The sequence below is a fragment of the Varroa destructor genome, unplaced genomic scaffold, assembly GCF_002443255.2.
Source record: "Varroa destructor unplaced genomic scaffold, Vdes_3.0 BEIS01000003.1, whole genome shotgun sequence".
Lineage (NCBI taxonomy): Eukaryota > Metazoa > Arthropoda > Arachnida > Mesostigmata > Varroidae > Varroa > Varroa destructor.
The window spans coordinates 5,568,536-5,576,611 of record NW_019211456.1 but is presented as its reverse complement, the minus strand read 5'-3'; the positions used below and the strand labels follow the sequence as shown (position 1 = coordinate 5,576,611).

General features: G+C 42.5%; 1 long non-coding RNA gene across 3 annotated transcripts; it reads right to left on the bottom strand.

Annotated features, from left to right (window-relative positions):
• Positions 1 to 1,569: 1,569 nt before the first annotated feature.
• On the bottom strand, positions 1,570 to 7,891 carry LOC147756439 (uncharacterized). 3 transcript variants are annotated; one of them, XR_015323334.1, is made up of 3 exons: positions 5,499 to 7,891; positions 4,749 to 5,197; positions 1,570 to 4,275 (listed from the first exon to the last, which is right to left on the bottom strand). It is a non-coding gene; the product is annotated as an uncharacterized LOC147756439 (long non-coding RNA). The 3 variants fall into 3 exon arrangements; XR_015323333.1 differs by having other exon boundaries at positions 1,570 to 4,278; positions 4,749 to 7,891; XR_015323332.1 differs by having other exon boundaries at positions 4,749 to 7,891.
• Positions 7,892 to 8,076: the final 185 nt, after the last annotated feature.

The window sequence follows — 8,076 nt, the reverse complement described above, 5'->3', positions numbered from 1 at the left end:
TGTATTGCGAGTGCAATTCAAATCGATGGAAAAAAAGCATATATATATGTACACTATAGATATCTTGGAGGCCACAACGCCTCCTGGAAACGCAGTCCAAGATATTTTCCCTGTTGTACGAACACGATGCTATCGTGAAAAAGATTGCCCAAGAATGGTTTGTTCAACTTAAGAACGGTACGTGGCAAATAAAGTATGCCCCCACTCTGGCCGACCGTCTGAGTTTGATGGCAGCCATCTGAAGTCACGTTTGGCGGAGGACGGCCGACAAACAGCCGCAAATCAGCCGAAAGGGTGTGCTGCAGCTACACTACCATCTTTAACCATTTTCAGTCATTTGGATTTGCCCAGAAACCTGGAACTCGCTTACCTCATAAACTTTCTCAAATCAACAAAGGATTATGGCTTAACGCGTGTCACGCGGCTACGACGACGGAAATTTTGCACAGATCCTTCACCAGTTATGAGAAGTATTATCTATATGCCAATGAACCGGGGATCAGAATGGGTAGCTCCAGGAAAAAGCCCAAAGTCCAACCAGATTTTCATCCAAATAAACTTATGTTTAGCGTTTGGTGGGATTTCGAAAGCCTGCTTCACTGAGAACTACTTCCTATGAATCGGCTCGTTTATTTCACCCGGTTACATCAAGTCGGCCAAATTATTTAGCAGAAAAGCCCTGACAAACGAGATCAACTTATCCTGTTCTATGACAATACAAATATCGTCAAAGCCATCCTTCTGGACTTCGAACAAGATGTTTTATTGTTCCGTTCGCATGCGCCGACGAAATTGCATTTATTGTTTCCTGGACTATCACCTTTGTGGCCATGCCTTCGATACGGGTCAATAATTCAGAACGTGCTTGATCGGGATAAAGCCTGCTACCCTTTCATTTTGTGAAAACATAGGAGAAAGTCACAGACTGAGAACTCGTAATCAGCTGGATGGGCACGGAGCGTGCTTCCCGTAAGCAGTGTCAATCACTGTTTTCCATATTAAGTGCTCTATTGGATTTTGAGAGTGGTCACGAATGAATTTTTTGCAACAGTATCTCTACAACGCTTCCTTAAGGTTTTGGTCGGAAGAGTTTGTTTCGTACCTCACCTATACACAGGCGTCGCTATAAATAAGGCAAAAATCCTATTTTCCTAATGTGACCGTTCGGAGACGAGTTCTACCACAGACTGTTCAAAAGTAAGGTGATATTCCATCGGGTGCAAAACTGTTTTTAGATAAAACTTGCCGAAATTGTTGTACGATACTTGCCTCTGTGACCACCATTAGGAGACGACGTCATCGTTCAGTCGCGACAAGAGTTTTAACCAAGAAAACGAGCAGGAGACCGGAGACCAAGTTGCCTGCATTGAGGCTCCTTTTACAACTTTCTCAGCAGGAGCAAGAATCGCCATCTTTCCCTTGCCCTTGAAATGTTAATTTGGGGCATCAACAAAAAGATTCTATGTTCTAGGTTTGGATGCTTACATGAAAAATATCTTTTTTATGGAGGAAGGCCTGTCATTATCGGATTCGTGCAATTGTTGGGCCACTATTAAACGACACAGTTGCTTCAATATAGAAATTTAGAAAAACATTTCTATATTTAGTTTATTGTGCTGCTCTATCTAGGAATCAACAGGAACAACTATGCATAGAGGCTATGTGTATTAAATAAAAAATCAGCGTCTGACTAACGACATATTGGAAAAATCAAATTAATGCCAGTTTGCCTAAGACAGGTCCATTGGTCAAATGGAACAGAGCCTAAACCGTTACTGAAATAAATCAGGCCGCGAGGGTTCACTGCAGAAATTGTTGCGCTTTGAAGTTAATTTCTATTGTCTGAACTGACCCGGTACCCACCCAGTGCGATGTGTGTCTATTTGAAATCAAGCAGAAAAATGTATCGCTTATCACTATTACATATTTCTGAAAGGAGTAGATATAGCTTGATTACATATATTAATCTGAGGGCTGCTCGTTTCAAATAGATGACTAATACGCATTGCCGCCCCACGGAGGCATTCGTAGTTCAGTGCTCGTTTCTGATACCGTATTACAACCACGCTTGATAGAGAGCTTGGCTTGCGATTAAACTAGCGTTATAGTAACTTTTGCTAAAACTTCAACTTATTCTAATGTAGGTACTGCTTCAAAGGGACACGGACAACAAAACGGCTTAAATGAAAGCTCATAAAGACCTACGCAACAAACTTAGTTATATTGTTGATAGATGAACAAGCGAACGCTTTTCGGTAACCAGATAGCCAAATGTCGACCTATGAGCGTAGACAATGGTCACTGTTTCACAGGATGCGTCTAGTTCGGTTTACGTGGTTTCCATAAAGCATACCCTTTACCAGCTAGAACCGATGAAAAACATCGAAGGCTTTGTGTGATTCAATGTCATCTACGGCGACCTGTTAAATTGTAGTAATTCTGAACGGACACTAGAGACACGTGACCTTGTAACCGACACACAATACGACAGACTATGGTTTTTCCTTTAGATACCCTGACAATCAGGCCACTCTGGCGGCATTATTCTGGGGGCGCCAGAACGCACTGCTCGAATCAACATGGAGGTAATCGACCAACAAACGGATTAACGCATAGCTTACCCTCAGTGGATCGTGCCGCGACAAGAACTTAATAATAACAGTGAATACAGGATGGACTTCCGTTCCGGTAGTCGTCAAACAAGAGTTGACATCAGTAACAAGGTTGTTATTAAACTCCTTTTGGGCAACGGTGTTCTGTGTCGTCCATGTTTCTACTGAGGGAAAAAACCACAAGAATTGCGTGTACTACGATGTACGTTGAATGACGAAATACCGTTTTTTACGCGGTTTGACCCTGCAAACTACGCTGGCATCTCGGAGATCTTGATCTAACTACGTCAATCCATAAATGCAACTACACTAATAAACATCTAGAAAAATGGAAGCTCATCATTATATATCTCAGCACAATGGGGACAGCTAACCGTTGCGTAATAGGTTCTTGATCATAACCTTCCTTTAAGTAGAAAAAGGCTATGTTTATTGTTTGTTGCTTTTCCTATATATATATATATATATATATATATATATTTGATTGTAATTAGGAAAATCTTCGTTATTTCTTACGACCGGGCTTGTGCTAATTGCCTCGACCACCGGGTGACATTTCGTCAGACGGCTAACTCCCACCACAAGACGAAGTATATCTATGCCCGGATTCGAATCTAGCCCACGTTATACGCTAGGACTTCAGTTAGCATGTAAATTCCGCGACAAACAGAATATGCTTGAGAGGCTAGCTATCTTGTGTGAAAATAAACAAACGCTTTTACATTTATGATACTCATATGTGGCGTAGAGCGACAGACTGAGCAGTGCTGCTGTGCAAAATGTTCACTCCGGATGTAGGTGACGTGTACTTTCAGTACGCTCGAGTTAGGCTGAACTCTCAACTCAACAACAAATGTGGTCACGGTAATTTAGGCTGACCCCATCACGTAATAATAGCATTGGAGCCCTATGCAGTGGGCCTTTACACCTGGATAGACCGTCTCGGTTATCCGTTCTATTATAGTTCTCTGCGACTATGGGTATTTCTTCCTGTGATATTCGTCGTTCCCTCTTGAAGCAGTTCAAGTGCTGAGGAAACGTTGCGGTAGATTTGTTGCGGATGACCATAAATAACGCTGTAGCAATGATCGGACGAGTAGAGACGGCGGAGGGGGTGTTGTTAACAAATGAGTGTCGGCTCTCGTGCTACGAACACCGGCCTGAAGGGGACCTAGCGATTCATCTAGGCGCTTCTCTGTTTCGTACTCAATGCTGTTTTAGCTACATTCTAAATACTAGTTTGTACCGACGGGTACCGTGTAGATCTAGCTTGCTAGTTGTATACCATGTCATTTGGGAAAAGTGCACAACTGGCAGGGACGGGGGAAATTCACTTCTCACGTATAGCAAACACAAACACAGGCTAAGCAAGCTCCTGCAAGATCTTGAGTCTCATGGAGAGAAGCGAAATAGGTTATATCTAGCATTGTGTACAACTAGTTAGTATATAATAATAGGTAACTGTGCTCTATATAGATAGGATTGATTGAAAAATTTAATCGCTGACATTAAATCTATGTGCGATTGCCTTAGCTATCCTTCCATGGTGTGTTAGCGGAGTCCTGCTGTCGATGAGGCTGCATCCCTCTTGCCCTACAATGTCAAGTAGTGATTGATGTCGATTTCACACACGGTCCTGCTAGTCCTGTCGTACACGATCTGGCTGCTGATGTCGTTTTTAGGCCATCGTTTTCGGCAATTGCGAAGTATCGTATAGAAATATGAAATGAAAAAAGTCCTGTTAGCACCTTTCAAGTTAAATCAACATCGGTCTCTAATAAAGTCCGCGTTGCAGAAAAGCAACGAATCTCACGAACGGTTTGCGTATTTCTAGCTAAAATTTCTTCATATGAGCACCGTCGATATTAATCGAATGCATTGTTATCTAATCATAGAGTGGCTATAGGCAAATAGCTACAGATTTTATTAAAATGTTCTATAGTGTATTTCAACACGCTCTTCTCTGTTTTGCTACATGTCGGACCGTTTGTGAATTGCTGCTATGATAAATTTTCTACCGGAGTTGTCCTTAAACTTATGTATGTGATTACTCTTTCCACCCACGTAGCCCTTGAACCTCTTCAAGCGGGCATTCATGCTAGAATATTGAAATTATCGATAATGTGGCACCCGTACCTGTGTGGCCTATGATACAAGATTTTTTGCTATATCAAGTCCTGCTAGGCACATACTTCCAGTAAGGTCTGTCCTTGCGCAGTTCATCCGCTGACGCACACAGTCTATCTATAGAGCGTTAATGATCGTCGTTGTCACCGCGTTCATCTATTAGAAGCACGCGTTTTTGATGTCCTAATCTATTGAGATATCGATGTGTGTGCGTAATAGCGTTGTCTCTTTGGAAGCAGTCGCACCCTTTTCAGATCGTCAGTACGCTCCAATCAACAACTCGATCGGTATCGTCACATCAGAACTAGCGTCAGTCACACTGTCCCTGTTCAGCAGCTTCGTATTGCTTCTCTAGTTAATAGTTCGCCTAGTCTGTAGTCCAATAGTTTATCAATACTCGCTAGCGGTATAAAAAGCAGCGGCCGCAGATCGAATAGGCAACAACAGCACGCGATTGCCTAAAAACAGGTCGGCCAGTATCCGGTCAACCCCTGCCTCGTGAACGCTATATTGGATGTCGCGTGTAATATACCCTAGCGATGAATTTCTGCCTTTCATTGATGTCTATCCTTGGTTCGTTCTTAATCCATTGCCGATCTACATATACATATTCGTATATATATATATATATGTTCGTAGACCATGTACATGCCTAGACGCTTATGCACAGATGATCTGTAAGCCTGTGCCGCAACTGTTACGAGATCAGTTGTGACCATTGCGTAGACTGCATCATGGCCTAGCATAAGGGGTACTTACGGCAGACGATAGTTTCATTTTTAGCCTTGTTTTTACTCCTTTGTGTTGTGATAGTGTAGCAACAGGCAGGCAGAAATCCATGACATTCGGAAACAATGGATGTACAAGACCTCAATAGGAGAGGGGTAGGTTAGAGCTTCCGGGTGATATGGATCGAGGTCTTCGTTGCTAGTAATCTGACCAAAATTAACAATAGCCTAGCCGTCGATTCACCTCGATATTATAAACGAGTATGCACATACTCTGCATTGCACCTTCGACGACACGATCATCAGAGACGAAGTTGCGATAGCCTTAGGTTATCTCATAGACTAGTTATGAAAGTTCAACTTAATGTTTAAAAACATATGCTAGTAAAAAAACCTGTAATAAACATTGTCGTTACTTAAAGATACGCTTAAGCAAGTAGTAAATCGGAAGCCTATTCGTACTATTATAGGGGTCGAAATATCCAGGTGTCTGTCAGGCCAACGACGGATCTTGTTCCCCTTAAAAGTGTACAGCTATTAATCTGCTGAGCCTCTTTTCAAACAGCTATGATCGAAAAAATGGGCCGTATCCCGTACCTCAGGCCAGTACCTGTAATTAATACTTGAGGTAAGAAAATAACCTTGTCAAGAAATTTTCGGAATAGAAATCAGAGTGGAGAGAGCGTTTATACATCAGGAACGTATCGAATATTGCGATTACAATTTCTGTCTGGTTAGCCCCATAGCACTCCATTCATCTTCGGATTACAGAACGCTTACTTCACTGTATCCGAATATTGGAATAGTAAATCCTAAAGTGGTATATACACGTTCGTACGCTTCGTAACAAGGTAGAACGAGGACTAGCTGCGAGCCTCAACAATTCGACCTTTTTTTTAAATCTAGACATTAGGTACACAAAAAACAGTTATATGACTATAGCTGTAGTATTGTCAATGAAATAGTTACATAGATGGCTGTGATACCTATAGCACACAGTTGTGCTTAAAAAATATCTTTCATAAGATTATGTTCTTATAAGTTTTAATAAATTTCTGCGACTCATAAAAACACTTTCTCATATTGTATTTACTGCCTACTGATTATACTGTATCAATTGTGGATACAAATGAAGGTTTGTAACAAGTACGGCGCTTCAACGCTACAGCTGTCTGAAATTTTAACGATAATGGCGGAAAGTTGTATATCCAAAGTTGTAAGGGCTCTAACGTGCCGCGACTAATGTGCCTACTGGTGAGCCTGACACTGTGGCGTATAGAAAACGTCTACGGGGATCCCCGTCGTGATCTGGTGAGCACATAAAACCAGTGATTTTTGGCCTGCCTGCTAGGTTCTGCCGTTTAGAACCGAGGCCAGATTCACAACTGAAATAATAATGGGCTTTACAAAAACAATATGGACGGAGAAACGTTTTGCAATATAATTAGCTTTGTTTCAAATACCAGAAAACAATAACGTTTTACATTCATTCGAAATGGCTTATTATGAATAAAATCCCAAAAAATATGCGTCCCTCCCATTTCGAGCCCACCCAGATTGGGTTCGAAAGTCAACGAAATTTGTACTAGCGCGTTAGATTGTGCTGCCACCTGTTGCATTCATTTCTCTCTCTTGCTCTCTGTAAGTTGCATAATAGTCTCAAAAAAAAAGTACGACAAGGCGAGACACGCCGGCAGCCACTCCCAGCCCACCCATCTCAAATATTCGAGGGGTGGACTCGTAAAAATCCAGCGTCGCTCACTCCACTCAAGAACTGCGCGGCTGCGAGGCCTTGTGGCTTCTGACTTAGCGAGCCGTAAGAGCGCCCTATGGGAAGGGAGCGAAAGGAGATGCTTAACTCTAATAGTGAACAATAGATCTCCTCGGAAACATGGTATCTGCTCGGCTTGAATTGCGTCATTAAGGCAGACGTTCGTTCAGCGGCACCGACAGTTTCCAATGGAGCGTCCTTCCAGAAACTTTTTCTCTCAAATGCGAAATGTGTAACGTACGTCGTCTTTGCGTACGTTACCACTCGTTTATTTACATCTTAAACGTGCACAGTGGATTAAATCCACTGCAATATCTTTCAACTGCAGCACGAACAAATGCAGAAATCCTCGTTCTCTCTCTGCACCGTACGCACATTTCTATTACAAATTTTTCACTATTTCATAGATTATTAGCACATAGCCACACAGTTTATAGAGCAGTTCAAAGCTTAAAAAATCATAACACACGGAAAAACGTCACTGCTAAAGTTCGACCAATAACTATTATAGCACATAAAACACCGAAATATGGCTAAGTTTGGGCCTGCAGCGTTGGACAAAATCCCTAGCCTACTGTTGGAGAACCTACTGTTACTGTCGGAGTTACTGTTGTTGTTGCTGCTACTGCTCAATGTCAAGATGAGGGGACCACCAAGACTAGATGGTTGTCCCCATAGCAGGATAGCGATTTTGAGGGAAGCTCAAACAGAAGTGCCCTCTCGCTTCAGGGGCGGGCTCTAGATTGGTCTGGTCCCTCCCTCCCGCTGGCCACAATCTCCACCTTTCGCCGCTACCCAGTTCGCCCAGCAGACGATCGGACGAGGAAAGACGGGAAGA